General features: G+C 38.2%; 1 pseudogene; it reads right to left on the reverse strand.

The window, feature by feature from the left end:
- LOC139044131 (centromere-associated protein E-like) overlaps positions 1 to 18,174 on the reverse strand; it is an 84,479-nt pseudogene that overhangs the window by 60,706 nt on the left and 5,599 nt on the right.

Raw genomic sequence — 18,174 nt, forward strand, 5'->3', positions numbered from 1 at the left:
CATTCCATCCCAAACCTGCAGAATACACATTCTTTTCAAACGGACATGGAACATTCTCCAGGACAGATCACATATTAGACCACAAAACAAGTCTCAATAAATTTAAGAAGACTGAAATAATACCCAGCATCTTTTCTGACCACAATGGTATGAAACTAGAAATCAACTACAGGAAGAAAATCAGAAAAGCCACAAATGGATGGAGCTTAAACAAAATGCTATTGAACAACAATTGAGTCAAAGAAGAAATCAAATGAGAAATCAAGAATATCTGGAGACAAATGAAAATGAAACTACGACAGGCCAAAGTCTATGTGATACAGCAAAAGCGGTTTTAAGAGGGAAGTTTATATCAATACAGGCCTACCTCAACAAAGAAGAAAAATCCCAAATAAACAGTCTAACAGTGCACCTAAAGGAACTGGAAAAAGAAGAACAAAGCCCAAAATCAGTAGAAGGAAGGAAGTAATAAAAATCAGAGCAGAAATAAATGAAATAGAGACTAAAAAAAAACAGGAAAAAAAATCAATGAAACTCAGCGCTGATTCTTTGAAAAGATAAACAACATCGACGAACCTTTAGCTAGACTCACCAAGAAAAAAAGAGAAGGCTCAGATAAATAAAATCAGAAATCAAAGAGGAGAAATTACAACAGATACCTCAGAAATACAAAAGATTATAAAAGAATACTATGAAAAGCTATACGCTAACAAACTGGATAATCTAGAAGAAATGGATAAATTCTTAGACTAATACAACCTTCCAAAACTGAATCAAGAAGAAGTAGAGAATGTGAATAGACCGATCACCAGTAAGGAGATTGAAACAGTTATCAAAAACCTCCCAAAAGATAAAAGTCCAGGACCAGACGGCTTCCCTGGTGAATTATACCAAACATTCAAAGACTTAATCCTATCCTTCTCAAACTCTTCCAAAAAATTGAAGAAGAGAGGAAGCTTCCAAATTCATTTTACGAAGTCAACATCATCCTGATACCAAAAGCAGACAAGGACAACACAAAAGAAGAAAATTACAGGCTCATATCACTGATGAACATCGATGCAAAAATCCTCAACAAAATACTAGCAAATCAACTACAACAATACATTAAAAATTTCATACACCATGATCAAGTGGGATTTATTCCAGGGATGCAGGGATGGTTCAACATCTGCAAATCTATTAACGTGATACACCACATTAACAAAAATGAAAAATACAAATGCCATGATCATCTCAATAGATGCAGAGACAGCGTTTGACAAGATATAGCATCCATTTATGATAAAAACTCTAAATAAATTGGGTATAGAAGGAAAGTACCTCAACATAATAAAGCAGATTCAGTGCAATCCCAATCAAATTTCCAACAACATTTTTCACAGAAATAGAACAAAGAATCCTACAATTTACATGGAACAACAAAAGACGCAGAATAGCCAAAGGAACCCTGAGAAAAAAGAACAAAGCTGGAGGCGTCACACTCCCTGATTTCAAAATATACTACAAAGCTATAGTAACCAAAACAGCATGGTATGGCATAAAAACAGACACACAGATCAATGGAACAGAATCAGGAGTCCAGAAATCAACCCACACATCTATGGACAGCTAATTTTTGACAGGGGAGCCAAGAGCATACAATGGAGAAAGTAGAGTCTCTTCAATAAATGGTGTTGGGAAACCTGGACAGCCACATGCCCAAGAATGAAAGTAGACCATTACCTTACACCATGCACAAAAATCAACTCAAAATGGATTTAAGACTTGAATGTAAGACCTGAAACCACGAAACTTCTAGTAGAAAACATAGGCAGTACACTCTTTGACATTGGTCTTAGCAGCATATTTTCAAATACCATGCCTGACTGGGCAAGAGAAACAATATAAAAAATAAACAAATGGGACTACATCAAACTAAAAAGCTTCTGCACAGCAAAGGAAGCCATCAAGAAAAGGAAAAGACAGCCTAACAATTGGGAGAAGATGTTTGTAAACCATATATCAAAAAAGGGGTGAATATCCAAAATATACAAAGAACTCATACATCTCAACAACAAAAAAACCAAAAACCCAGTTCAAAAATGTGCAAAAGATCTGAATGGAGATTTCTCCAAAGAAGATATACGGATGGCCAACAGGCACATGAAAAGATGCTCAACATCACTATCAGAGAAATGCAAATCAAAGCTATAATGAGATATCACCTCACTCTTGTCAGAATGGCTATAATTAACAAGACTGGAAACAATAAGTGTTGGAGAGGATGTAGAGAGAAGGGAACCCTCATACACTGCTGGTGGGAGTGCAAACTGGTGCAGTCACTATGGAAAACAGTATGGAGATGGCTCAAAAAATTAAGACTAGACCTACCATATGATCCAGCTATTCCACTCTTGGGTATTTATCCAAAGAACGTCAAAACGTGAATGCGTAAAGATACATGCACTCCTATGTTCACTGTAGGCTTATTCACAATAGCCAAGACTTGGAAGCAACTTAGGTGCCCGTCAAGGGATGAATGGATGAAGAAGATGTGGTATATATACACAAGGGAATACTACTCAGCCATAAAAAAGGATGAAATCTGGCTAATTGTGACAACAAGGATGGACCTTGAGGGTATTGCTGCTGAGAGTAAAAAGTCAGAGGGAGAAAGTCAAACATTGTATGATCTCACTCACAAATAGAAGATAAAAACAACAAAAGACAATCCCATAGCAACAGAGATTGGATTGGTGGTTACCAGAGGGGAAAGGGGGAGAGAAGAGGTTGAAAGGCATGATTAGGCACATGTGTGGTGATGGATGGTAATTAGTCTTTTGGTGGTCAGCATGATATAATCTACATAGGAATTGAAATATAACGATATACACCTGAAATTTATATACTGTTATAAACCAAAGTTACTGCAATTAAAAAAAACAATAATAGAAGAAGAAAAGAAGCTGTTGTCTTTTAAATTTTACCTTTAATTCCTGTTGTGATGTGAGGGAAGAAGAGGTCACTAGCATTCGTGTTAAGTTTTGAATTTTCTCAATCTGCACTTTTTGAAGCAAATCTTTTTCTTCCAAAAGTTGGGCCAATTGGTCTTTTTCCATTGCCTGGGCCCGAGTCTCTAAAGAAACCTAAAGAATGTAATATTGGGTTACGTTAATAAATGTAGGTAGGTTTTAAAACCTTGAAAGTATAGTTTAAAAAAATATAAATTTGTATGTGAGTTTTGAGAATTTTTCTTTTTTTTTTTGCTGAGGAAGATTCACCTTGAGCTAACATCTGTACCTATCTTTCTCTTTCTGCTTGAAAGGGATTTGCCCTGAGCTAACATCTGTGCCTATCTTCCTCCATTTTGTACATGGGACAACAGGACAGCATGGCCGCCAAGTGGTGTAGGTCTGCGGACGGCAACTGAACCCGGGCTGCCAAAGTGGAGTGCAACAAACTTAACCACTAGGCCACAGGGCTGGCCTGAGAATTTTATTGAAATAAAATATGCCCTACCTGCAGAACACCAATATGCAGTTACCATAATCAATAATTTCTCAAACTTATAATAGGGTAAAATATACATTTCTCCTCATGTCACTATTCTATATGCCATGTATAAGATTATATCAATGCTGTTAAAGCAATTCTATTAATTGACTAAAAATATATAAATAGGCAGAGAAATCATAAAGCAGAGACTTGAATACCTATAGCAAAGGAAGAGAGATCCTTCTAAGACCGCCATTTGACATTTTAGGTCATTTTTAAAAAGATCAGTAAAATGTAAGTTTTTTACAGACTGGGGACCATGATGGTTTAAACAAACAAATGGTAATGACAAGCAATTATGCTATCTTATTAGATTGCTATCTTAGGGCTAGAAGAGGAATTCAAGATAATGTAAAATGAAACAAAGTAGTTTTAAACACTATTCATCGTCTCTCTTTTTAACCTAATTCTCTGTATTTGTGACAGTTTTTATCTCTTAAAAAAACGTATCTCTACTTGGCCCATTTGAAAATCTCAAATTTTGCCCTTTGGAAATGAAAAACAAAATCTAAAATAATTTCAAGAAACCAAATCTTGCAGTTTATAGTAAAGTTTTTACGGGTTGATTTCTCCTTAGTTAAAAACTACTTGTTTTAAATTTAGATTGTAGAACTCAGATATTGAGGATTTAAGAGTCTCTGGGCATGTAGGCAGATCTCAATTCTAAATCCATCTCTATTCTTTACTGAAATACACAGTTCATACATACCTCCTCTAATTGTTTTTTAAGATCCATTATTTCTTTTCTATATCTTTTCAGGAGAGCTTCATCACTAGACACCTCATTGACATAAGGAGTATTCTTCATATATTTAGCAGTGCTGGCAAACTGGGAAAAAATACAAGAGTGTTAAACGTTGACACCAAAAGATTAGTTTAATTAATATTTAGGTTTCTTGTAATTTTCTTTTGTAAAGAAACATCAGTAAAAGCTTCCCAGGTGGCTTACAGCTTCTGAACACACAGCATTCTACGTCCCTGTAACAATGTCCATAACTTACCTTTGCCACTAGTCTTCAGGAGGGTCAGAGAAATATCTTGAAGACAGATGCCAACAGAGAGCCTACACACCCTGGCTCACTGGAATCCATCTACTCCTCAAAGTCCAGGGCAAATGCTCCCTCTGCGCTGAAGCTTCACTTCCAGTCAAAAGCACCTCTCCTTCCTTTGAACTCTGTCCTACTTATTAGCCACTTAACTTTTAATCCAAGGAAATCACGCTGGAAGACAGGTCTTATCTTCACTATAAGACTATAAATTCTGTGAAGCCAGGAACGCTATCTCCTACCTTTGTTTCTCTGACAGAACCTTGATCCAGCGCTCAATAGCTACTTAAAGTGATGTTTCTTAGAGCACGAGTGTCAAAAGTAACTTTAACTGGGTACGTGAGGGTGCCCATTAAATAACACTGAACCCTTCATTGAGACAGCTATTCTACTGACAGTTCTCATTCTTCTTTTCTTTTGAAAACAGAAAATACAGGCCTTAGGCTCAGAGCAAAGGCAGGCAACAATTTGTTAGCAGGAACTTAAGAATTATTTTGTTATAAACACACACACCCATTTTTTGGGTCACCTTCTGTTTGTTCCAAGTGATAACCAGTTTTTCATTTATGGGACTGATAGAAAGTTTCCTTTTATAATAAGATAAATTTAAAAAGTGAGTTATTTAAGAAAAAATCAAGTCAATTTCAATAAAATATTGTTGGATGTGGCAAAAATTGGGGAGGCAGGATATGAATGATTGAAGTTTGGGAAGATTAAGGAATGCTATTTAGTAGACACACCAATTTTATTTTAACAGGTATGTTATGTCAATTACAAAAAATTACACCTAATTTTAGTAGCTAATTTTTCCTTCTGAAAGATGATTTCCCCCATATTGATTCGAGATAAAAATCAAACTCACCTGGAGAGTAGTCAGGGTTTCATCCAAAGACACTGGAGTAATTGTGCAGATAATGCGTGTTTTTGCATTTCCTCCCAAGGAATTCTGGAGAATTCGTGTTAATTTGCTATCTCGATAATTTATGAAACCACTTAGTGAGAGATGAGTTTGGGGAGAAAAAGAGTAAAACTTTTTATATAACAAAAGTGGTTTATTTTTAACGCAGAACCTTAAATTTGCTACAGTTTAAAAAATTCATTCTTTACTGGTTACTTGAGGCAGAGCAAAACTACTAACTAGAAAATATTTAAAATATAAAGTAAATTTAGTAGGTCACGGTCATACATATAAGAAGCAACGCATGCTCATAGAATCACAGAAGCTTTTGAACATACAGGGGTATCAGTACATTTATTTGAGTGTCACTGAAATATCATAATTTTCAACCTAATGAAAAACGTAAGCATTAATAGGTAAATGTACAATGGGACAAACTTACCCAACTTGTCCATCACTAAGTTTCTTGATCACTTGTCCCAAAATAAATAAGCTACGATTTATATTACAGCCTTCCTTGAGTCGCACACCTGCATTTATTAAATAAATAAGAAAACAAATTGGCCCCTGTACTAGATGATGAACTTATTTATCAGTAATTTATGGGAGAAATTAGAAATTGCAGGGTCAGATGCTACAGTCTGTGCTTCAAATTAGATCTGCGCCCACCTTTCCTCCCACTGCTGACAGGCGCCCTTCCCTTCCTCCCACCCATCACGTGAAGCAGAAAGGCTCTCACCCAAGAGAAACAGCTCGAAAAAGACGACTAAGAAAAGAATAAGAATGCAGGAAAGCCCATGTCTGCACCACGTCCTAAAAGAGCTCCTCGAACTCCTCAATTCAAATCTATTTTTCCAAACCTCCAATACAGGCAACTAATGACGTGCAACCAAGTTAGTTCCTAGAGGTTCACAACCAAAAGTCCTTATTTTTAAACTGTTAATATGCTCACATGTCTTAAACGGAAGTCTACTGAAAAAGGTTTCTCTCACTTTATTCTCCTTTCAACCAGTTCCTATCGCTCTAACCAAGAACTATTATTAGTTTATTCTTCTAGAGATTTTTAGAAATACAAGTTCATACGTATTAATTTTTCCCCTTTCTTCTTTACATAAATAGTAACATACTATACACACTATTTTGCACTTTGCTTTTTTCACTTGGCAATATATCATCTATCTTATTGGTAAACATTGGTCTTTTTCACTCTTTTTTACAGCATAGAATTCCATTGTATGGATGTATCAGAATTTATTTACCTAGCACCCTGCTGAGGGACATGCAGGTGTTCAATCTGCCATGTACACAAAAAAATACTGCAACAAATCCTTCTGAACAGCAGTTATTGCACAGGTGCGTTATTCAGCTATTGCTGGAATACTGCTGTTTAACAAGCCAGCTTAAAGCAACAGGCATTTATTTCTTGTTCACAGGTCTGAGGATCCACTGGTGTGGTGGGTACAGGCCACACTCAGCTGAGTGTCTCTATGTCAGGCTGCAGGAAACTAAAACAGAGAGAGGCCTGACATCTTTATGGTTCTGAAACTTCCCATCTAAGTATGCGTTTTCATTTGTCTCAGTGTTTGGTTACCTCTTTCAGGTCTGTTTTAATGTTTTCCTTATTTTGGTCTTATACAATTTTTGTTGAGTTTCTTCCTAGGTATTATGCCTTTTAAGTCATTATTGCAAAGGGGGTCTTTTCGTACATTACATATTCCAACCGGCTGTTGTGTTAGGAGGTGCTCATGTCTATAGATTAATTTTGTATCCTGCCACTTTTCTGAATTTCCTTACTGATTATGGTGTTCATGGGACTCTCAGGAGCTTTCCAACTATAAATCCTGTCAACGACAGAGTTTCATCTTTTTAACTAACGCTACAGCAGCACAAAGCAGATAATAAGCCAGATAAGGAAGCTGCTTTTTCTGTTAAAGACTTTTATCACAAAATTATCATTACTTTATTAGTCTCTAAAATGCATGGTGGCACTTTTACTCTGTTAAAGAACAGGAGGACGTTCAGACCAAAATATTTCATGAGTTTTCATTACCTTCAGCACCTGTTTGAGCAGCTCTTTCACTGCCTGCAAGATCAACCAAATTCTGCAAGAGATGAAAATAAACCTTTAGGAAGTGTAACTTGAAATAATAAAATCCAAAGTACTGGAAGAACATTTTTAACCCATGGTTTATCTGAACACCCCATCTGTTTCCTTGTTTCTCACCTCACTATTTAAGCCTTCCCTTGTCTGAGTCAAACTGAGCTCAACATCTTGTTCCTTCTTTATAATACCTCCTCCATGATGCTGCCATAATAGGTTCACTTTCCTACACAAAGTTCGAAATCTTACCATGGTGAATACGATTCTTTATAATCCGGCACTTGTGTTGCTCTAGCCTCATTTCTGTCCATCAGTTACTCTTAACTCTGGCTGAACTACGGACTATGCCCTCCACACCATGCACAGCTACCCTTTGCCATTCCCTGTGTTTCGCTGATTCTGATGTTCTAGTCTGCCCCTACTCTTCCTTCACGACCAAAGGCAACTGCCACCTTCCCAGTGTAGCTTTGTCAACTTTATCCTTCCTTCCCTATACCGTGAATGAATTGACCTTTCAACGGTGTACCCAGAGGTCTTTATAGATATGACTGGTTATTATAGCACTTACTGTGTTGAGCTAGTTATTTGCGTCTCTGACCACACTGTAGCATCTTTAAAACCATGGGCCTCTCTTCCATTTCACAAATATTGTTGGAAAAAACTGACTGCCTGTCGTGCTGCAGGCAGCACGTTAGGTGCTAGGGATATGGCAGCGCAACAGACAAATGAGGACCCTGCTCTCAGCTTATGTTCTGCACAGGGTGGGACTCGGGGAGGAGGAAGTTAGTGAGAGGAGAGAAAAAGACAAACAAATAAGAAACATAGCATGTTAAGCGTAATACAGACAATTTAAACAGAGTGTTAGAAGTGGGAAGAGGAAAGGACAGGACAGGCTCTTTGGGCAGGATGGCAGGGGAAGTCCCCCAATTCAGCTAAGATCTGGAAGGACGGAGAAGAGGGAGCCAGCCCTGCAAAGACCAAGGGAACCATACTCCAGATTAAAGAACAACCAGCACACCAGTCACAAAGCAGAAATGAGCTTGGTGTGTTCAAGAAATGGAAAGGGCAGTGTGGCAGAGTTGGTGAAGGAGAGATGGGACAAGATAGGGTACAGAAGCGGGTTTTTCGGATGCAATGGGAAGCCATTGGACGGCTTTGACAAGAGTGACATGCTTGACTGAACTTCCTCAAGGGTCACCTGGGCCCCTGGGGGGCAAACAGATTGGAGAGGGGCAAGACCGTAGCCAGGAGCCCAGTTAGGAGGCTGGGGCAGGAATGTGAATGGAGACAAGGTGGCCTGGACTAGGGAGGTTGCCATGGAGACAGTAAGTATGGAGGGATGTCTTCTTTACTCTTTTAATCTCAGAGCCCAGTCCTGGGCTCAGAACACTGTAAAGCCTCCGCAAATATTCTTAATGCATTAAAAGAAAGTCAAAGATTTAAATTATTTGTCTCTGTGGAGACCTCCAGTGATGAGCAGGTGATTACACACTTCTGCTTTGGAGTCCTGTCTCAGATACTTCTTTCTTTAAAACATTCAAAGAAGTCTCACCTTTCCTGTGTAGTATCTACCACAGATGGCCTAGATACATAATAAAGGGGTAAAGTGGTGGTGAAGGCAGCATGAACTTAGGTATAAAGATGGGAATAAGCATTAGTGTTCAAAGATACCAAGTGGCCCAACCTATCCTTAAGAGAGGAGCGCACATGGAGCAGAAGGACGTCAAGTTAGACTGGTTAAGAGTGGCCAGATCTTGTCCAAGGAAGTGACACGACACAAGCTTAGTGACATCAGAAATCTGCATAACAGACTGAAGAAGCAAAACCAGGTCATGGGGGCCAGGTCCAGGGGAATGATACAGTATATCAAGAGATGAGGACTTGAGTATGACACCCATGGAATGCTAAAGGGTAGCATCAATAAAAAACGGGGATGACGGGACAAAAGAGAAGGCAGAAAAAGATGAGGTGAAACTGACTTGGGTTTCCAGCCTAGGTGACCAGGATAACACTGATAATACTGGAAAAAAGGAATATTCACCATGGTAGGAAGAAATAACTTGGTTTTAGACATACTAAAATTTGAGATATCAGTGAGACACACCATTATAACAATCTTTAGGAAGATATGAATTAGAACTCAGAGCTCTAGACAAAATAAATATATGGCTGTCATCAAAAGACAAATGTGAACCAAATGTCAGAGGGCAACGGGGAAGTAAGAAAGGCCACAGAACATGCCTGAGTTTTTGTTAGAAAGGTAGGGAAAAGAAGCCACAGAAGGGAATAGAGACGGAGCAGAGCTAAGAGAACCTGGACATTATTCTCCCAGAAAGGCCAGGAGACACTCAGAGACTCCCTCCAAAGAGCCAGAAAATGACTCTGGGGAAGACTTCTTTCCAAGAAGATACTTAGAGTGAGCGGGAGGCTGGAGGGCTGGACTTGATGATATCTAAGGTCGCCAGATAATAGAACATCAAAGAACACAAGAAAAGTCACCAAATGGATCACTGAATATGTCAAGAGTATTAAAGCTACATTATTAAGAGAAAAGTTAAAAATTGCAGTGAAATATCACAGGCCAGGTTTGGAAAACAAAACAGAAGTTAGGTTTTGTGGGGTTTTTTATTGCTAAACTGAAGAAAGAATAGGCTATTATAATAGACATTATACTGTGTAGTAAAATAACTGGGGTGAACTAGAATTAGATACTTGAGTGATTTTTCAAAATCTCAAAGCGAATAAACATATTATAGATTTACTCGTTTTTTCCCTGAAGTTTTCAAATAAAATAATCTTTATTTTTTAAAGATTGGCATCTGAGCTAACATCTGTTACCAATCTTCCCCCCGACTTCTTCTTTTCCCCAAAGCCCCCCAGCACACAGTTGTATATTCTAGTTGTAGTAGGTCCTTCTGGCTGTGCTATGTGGGACACCACCTCAGCGTGGCCTGATGAGCGGTGCTGGGTCCGCACCCAGGATCCAAAGTGGCGAAACCCCAGGCCTCCAAAGCAGCATGAGAACTCAACCTCTTGGCCACGGGGCCAGCTCCCAAACAGAATAATCTTAAATCGTATCCCACATCAAGCTAAAGAATTTAGGTCCTGAAGACAGAGAATAAAGTAATAATGGTAAGGAATAGGAAGGAAGCACAAAAACACAGAGAATTGATACAGCGCAGCAAGAAGGAAATGGGAGGTTTACTTATGTGGTAAGGAGTGTTTGCATAATGCTTATGTTCACTCATTCAACAAACAGGTATTGAATATAAACTACATACGATGTGTTGGGGCTATAAAGATGAATTAGACATTACTCTTCCCTTCAAGTGATTTACAGTCTAAAACATTGTGCTCATGGACGGGGTGGGTGGAGCAAAATGGCGGGGTGAGGTGACCTGGGACTCTCTCCCCTCCAAACTACAACAAAGGACTGAAAAAAAACTGAATTTCAGCTAATAAACCTAATGCCAGGAGATCAGAGACCTAGAGTATCAAAAAGACGGAGGACAGAGACCCTGCTGCTGGCCTCAGAGGAGCTGGAACAGGGTAGGAGAGAACTTCGCTCCCTCCCCTAGAGTCTGGGATCACTGCCGCAGGTGAGGGAAGGAGTGGGGGAGGGGCCACGTGACCGGGGGATTGCCCAGGACTCCTGCCGCCGGTATAGTGGAAACCCGCTGATGGGGGAAAGCTTCCGTGTGTGGGGACCCCATAAACCCAGGGCCTCAGGAGACCAGAAAACAGAACTGATCCAAATCCAGATCGGCGAGCCAGAAAAACAGCCCCTCCCCCTGGCAAACAATGCTGGGTGCTGCCATCTTGTCCGAAGGCAGAGAGCTCAAAACACGTGGCTCTCAACCCCCATATAGTGGCAACAGGCTGTAACTGCAACTCAATTCTACCACCATGTGAAAAAACCGCTCCTCTACCATCCAGCAATTTATAAAAGCTCCAGACCAGAAGGAAAACAATAAAAACACAGAATTAAGTCCTGAGAACTTAGAAATAGGTAAACTAAGTGAAAATGAGTTCAGAGCAGCTATAATCAAAAAACCCAATGAGATAGAGAGAAAGATAGAGAAACAAGCCAACGAGTTCTGGAGTTACTTCACAAAAGAGATTGAAATTATAAAGAAGAATCAAACAGAATAACTAGAGATGAAAAACACAATGGACCAGATAAAACAGAATACGGACTCCCTGAATGCCTGTGTAGACACCAGAGAGGAGCAAATTAGCATAATTGAAGATATACAGGCCGAATGGCTCCAGACAGAGGAAGAAAGAGAACTAAGAGTTAAAAAAAATGAGGAAAATCTCTGAGAGATAGCGGATTCAATGAGAAGAAAGAATTTATGGATAATAGGAATTCCCAAGAACGTGGAAAAGGAAAATGGAGCAGAGAGTGTTCTTAATGAAATTATAGAAGAGAACTACCCAAATCTAGGGATTGAGGGAGAAATGTGTGTAGAGGAAGCTTTCAGATCTCCTAGATTTGTCAATGTGAAAAGACCTACTGCAAGGCATATAGTAGTACAAATGGCAAAAATGAAAGACAAAGAAAGAATACTCAGGGCAGCAAGACAGAAGTAAATAACCTACAAAGGAACTCCTATCAGACTTTCAGCAGATTTCTCTGCAGAAACTTTACAAGCTAGGAGAGAATGGAGTGACATATTCAAAACTTTAAAAGATAAAAATCTTTAGCCAAGAATACTCTATCCAGCAAGAATATCCTTCAGATGTGAGGGAGAAATTAAATCTTTTCCAGACAAACAAAAGTTAAGGGAATTTGTAACCAAAAGTCCTCCACTACAAGAAATCCTCAAGAAGGCTCTCATACCTGAAAAAAGAAAAAAGGGAGAAAGGGGACACAATCCACAGAGTAGGGAGACAGATAAATAGAACCAGAATAGGATAGCAAATATTCACCTATAGCATTAGGACAAAGGTAAGGAAACTACCAAAGCAAAGTGGATCTTATCACTCTAACTACAAACTCATAACACGAGTTGGAATAAGAAATGAAAATAACGGGGCTGGCCCTATGGCCAAGTGGTTAAGTTCACGCGCTCTGCTGCAGGCAGCCCAGTGTTTTGTTGGTTCAAATTCTGGGCGCAGACATGGCACTGCTCATCAAATCACGCTGAGGCAGCGTCCCACATGCCACAACTAGAAGGACCCACAACGAAGAATATACAACTATGTACTGGGGGGCTTTGGGGAGAAAAAGGAAAAAAATAAAATCTTAAAAAAAAAAGAAATGAAAATAATAATTTAGGAGGGGAAGAGCAAAGGGACTAAATTAGTCTAGGCCAAGTAAGTAAGAGCCCACCAGAGAATAGACTATATTATACACGAGATTCAAAATACAAACTTCAGGGTAGACACTAAACTAAAAAACACAACAAAGCCACAAAACATAAATAAGGAAAAAGCTAAGAAACCCAGCATAAGAAAGTGCAGTATTAAATGGGTAGGCTAAAGCACACAGGAAGACAAACACAGGAAAACCAGATAACGAGCAACAGATTGACAGCATTAAGTCCACATGAATCAATAATCACTCTCAATGTAAATGGACTGAACTCTCCAATAAAAAGACACAGAGTGGCAAAATGGATTAAAGAACAAGATCCAACAATTTGTTGCCTCCAGGAAACACACCTCAGCCTCAAGGACAAACACAGGTTCAGAGTGAAAGGGTGGAGGACAATACTTCAAGCTAATAGCAAGCAAAAAAAAACCAGGTGTTGCAATTCCTATATCAGACAAAGCAGATTTCAAAATAAGACAGGTAAAGAGAGACACAGAGGGACAATATATAATGATCAAAGGGACACTTCATGAAGAAGAAATAACACTTATAAATATCTATGCACCCAACACAGGAGCACCAAGATTCATAAAGCAACTATTAACAGACCTAAAGGAAGATGTTAAAAACAACACAAAAATAGTAGGGGACCTCAACACCCCACTCACATCAATGGACAGATCATCCAGACAGAAAATCAACAAGGAAATAGTGGAGCTAAATGAAAAAACAATTGGGCTTAATAGACATATATAGATCACTTCATCCTAAAACAGCAGAATACACATTCTTCTCAAGTGCAAATGGAATATTCTCAAGGATAGACCATATGTTGCCAAACAAGGCAAGCCTCTACAAATTTTAAAAAAATTGAAATAATAACAAGCATCTTCTCCGATCATAATGCTATAAGGCTAGAAATTAATTAGAAGAAAAAAGCTGAGAAAGGCACAAAGATGTGGAGCCTAAACAATACACTACTGAACAAGCAATGGATCGTTGAAGAAATTAAAGAAGAAAAAATACCTAGAAACAAATGAAAATGATAACATGCCATACAAACTCATATGGGATACAGCAAAAGCTGTGTTAAGAGGAAAATTCACTGCAATACAGGCACATCTTAACAAACAAGAAAAATCCCAAATAAGCAATCTTAAACTACACCTAACTGAACTAGAGAAAGAAGAACAAACAAAGCCCAAAGTCAGCAGAAGGAGAGAAATAATAAAAATCAGAGCAGAAATAAATACTATTGAAACAAAAAAGGCAGTAGAAAGGATCAACGAAACAAAGAGTTGGTTCTTTGAGAAGATAAATAAAATTGACAAACCCCTAGCCAGACTTACAAATAAAAAACGGGAGAAAGCTCAAATAAACAAAAGCAGAAATGAAAGAGGAGAAATAACAACAGACTCTGCAGAAATACAACGGATTATAAGAGAATACTATGAAAAACTCTATGCTAACAGAATGGATAACCTAGAGGAAATGGATAAATTCTTAGACTCCTACAATCTCCCAAAGCTCACTCAAGAAGAGGCAGGCAATTTGAACAGACCAATCACAAGGCAAGAGATTGAAACAGCAATCAAAAACATCCCAAAGAATAAAACCCCAGGACCAGATGGCTTTCCTGGGGAATTCTACCAAACTTTCAGAGAGGATTTAATACCTATCCTTTTCAAGCTATTCCAAAAAATTAGGGAGGATGGAACACTTCCTAACACATTCTATGAGGCCAATATCACGCTGATACCAAAGCCTGACAAGGACACCATGAAAAAAGAGAACTGCAGGCCAATATCACTGATGAACATAGATGCAAAAATTCTAAACAAAATTTTGGCAACCCGAATTCAGCAATTCATCAAAAGGATCATACATCATGATCAGGTGGGATTCATACCAGGGACACAGGGATGGTTCAACATCCGCAAATCAATCAACGTGATATACCACATCAACAAACTGAGGAATAAAAACCACATGATCATCTCAATAGATGCAGAGAAGGCATTTGACAAGATCCAACAGCCATTTATGATAAAAACTCTGAACAAAATGGGCATAGAAGGGAACTATCTCAACATAATAAAGGCCATATATGACAAACCCACAGCCAACATCATACTCAATGGGCAAAAACTGAGCACCATCCCCATGAAAACAGGACGAGACATGTATCATCACTTATTTAACACAGTACTGTACACACTTATTTAACACAGTACTGGAAGTCCTGGCCAGAGCAATCAGGCAAGACAAAGGAATAAAAGGAATCCAAATAGGGAGGGAAGAAGTGAAACTCTCGCTGTTTGCAGATGACATGATCTTATATATAGAAAACCCCAAAGAATCCATTGGAAAACTCTTAGAAGTAATCAACAACTACAGCAAAGTTGCAGGGTATAAAACCAATTTGCATAAATCAGTAGCATTTCCATATTCTAACAACGAACTAACAGAAAAAGAACTCAAGAACACAATACCATTCACAAAAGCAACAAAAAGAATAAAATACCTTAGGGTAAATTTAACTAAGGAAGTGAAGGACCTATATAATGAAAATTACAAGGCCTTTTTGAGAGAATTGGATGACGACATAAGGAGATGGAAAGACATTCCATGTACATGGATTGGAAGAATAAACATAGTTAGAATGTCCGTTCTACCTAAAGCAATCTACAGATTCAACACCATCCCAATCAGAATCCCAATGACATTCTTTACAGAATTAGAACAAAGAATCCTAAAATTTATATGGGGCAACAAAAGACCCCAAATTGCTCAAGCAATCCTGAGAAAAAAGAACAAAACGGGAGGCATTACAATCCCTGACTTCAAAACTTACCACAAAGCTACAGTAATCAAAACAGCATGGTACTGGTACAAAAACAGGTGCACAGATCAATGGAACAGAATTGAAAGCCCAGAAATAAAACCATACACCTATGGACAGCTTATCTTCGACAAAGGAGCAGAGTGCATACAATGGAGAAAAGAAAGTCTTTTCAACAAATGGTGCTGGGAAAACTGGAAAGCCATATGTAGAAGAATGAAAATTGACCATTCTTTTTCACCATTCACCAAAATAAACTCAAAATGGATCAAAGACCTAAAGGTGACACCTGAAACCAGAAGGCTTCTGGAAGAAAACGTAGGCAGTACGCTCTTTGACATCAGTATTAAAAGGATCTTTTCGGACACCATGTCTACTCAGAGAAGGGAAACAATAGAAAGAATAAACAAATGGGACTTCATTAGACTAAAGAGCTTCTTCAAGGCAAATGAAAACAGGATTGAAACAAAAAAACAACCCACTAACTGGGAAAAAATATTTGCAAGTCATATACCTGACAAAGGCTTAATATCCATAATATATAAAGAACTCTCACAACTCAACAACAAAAAATCAAACAACCCGATCAAAAAATGGGCTGGAGACATGAACAGACATTTCTCCAAAGAAGATATACGGATGGCCAATAGGCACATGAAAAGATGCTCATCATCACTGATCATCAGGGAAATGCAAATCAAAACTACACTAAGATATCACCTTACACCCATTAGAATGACAAAAATATCTAAATCTAATATTAACAAATGTTGGAGAGGTTGTGGAGAGAATGGAACCCTCATACACTGCTGGTGGGAATGCAAACTAGGGCAGCCACTATGGAAAACAGTATGGAGATTCCTCAAAAAATTAAAAATGGAACTACCATACGATCCAGCCATTCCACTACTGGATATCTATCCAAAGAGCTTGAAGTCAGCAATTCCAAAAGTCCTATGCACCCCAATGTTCACTGCAGCATTATTTACAATAGCCAAGATATGGAAGCAACCTAAGTGCCCATCAACAGATGAATGGATAAAGAAGATGTGGTATATATATATACAATGGAATACTACTCAGATGCAAAACAGAACAAAATCATCCCATTTGCAACAACATGGATGGACCTTGAGGGAATTATGTTAAGTGAAATAAGCCAGTTAGAGAAGGATAATCTCTGATTCACTCCACTCACATGAGGAATTTAAAAATGTAGACAAAGAGACCAGATTAGTGGCCACCAGGGGAAAGGGGGGGTGGGGGGTGGGCACAAAGGGTGAAGTGGTGCACCTACAACACGAATGACAAACAGTAATGTACAACTGAAATTTCACAAGATTGTAACCTATCATTAACTCAATAAAAAATAAATAAATAAATTCAACCCACCATTTGGGAGAAAAATTGCAATTAAGGGGGAACAAAAAGTCCCAGTATCTACGGACTGTTAAAATTAAATGATAATAAAGACCACAATGGTTTCTCCTGTTGCAATAAATTCTTCAGATCTGTAGAATGCCGCAAACCCCCTCAATTCATTTTAATTTGCTTTCACTGACACGCATGTCCAACAGAACAGTAAGAAAAAAGAAAAAGAAAGAAAGAAACTACCTTGGGGGAAAAATAAAGTTTATTGGAAGAAACACTCCATTTGAAAACAAAAAGAAACTCTGGGTGAATCAGCATATGATCCAACACAACTTGGAGGATGCATGGGAAGGCCTGTGCTGTAAACCAAAGAGAGTGCCATCTACAGAATGCATACTTTGAATACATCGTCAACAGTGGCAACATTTCCATCGGTTAAATAAATGTAATTTTTTTTCATTAAAAAAAATAAAAACCATAAAACATTGTGCTCATAATATAAAACGTATTTTTTTATTGTACTTAAGAACGAACTTGAATATGTGATTTATTTTTTAACCATCCCATCTAGGTTTCTGTTGATCTCACAAGTCTCAATTCTACTGGCTGAGACTAAGTTAAAAAAAAATCACCAAATTCCAAGATTACTTTAAGTTTTAAATGTAGATTGGAAAAAAAACCCCAAATCCTCTTTCGTTACTGGTTAGGAAAGGCCTCAACTCCTACAACCATTACATCTAAATTTTAGGAGATGGCAGCCATAACATAACAGGAAGAAAGACCCCCGAATTTTTCCTATATTTTAACTAGTTATCTCATGCTACCGATAAGAATAAACTACCAATTTATAGATGTTTTTCCCTATTTAGTTAACAGTTCTTATGAAACCAAACATCCAGCAGCTGAATTAAATTTTGCTTTGGCCCATAGAGTACATTAGCAGGGTTTACCAATACTCACCAAATGGGACACCTTGACAGATCCTTCACAATTAGAGGGTTCACCTTTCTCTCTACTTTCCAAAATCTAGACAGAAAAGGCAACTTGTAGAAAAATTAGTGT

This window comes from Equus asinus, unplaced genomic scaffold (genome assembly GCF_041296235.1).
Source record: "Equus asinus isolate D_3611 breed Donkey unplaced genomic scaffold, EquAss-T2T_v2 contig_617, whole genome shotgun sequence".
Lineage (NCBI taxonomy): Eukaryota > Metazoa > Chordata > Mammalia > Perissodactyla > Equidae > Equus > Equus asinus.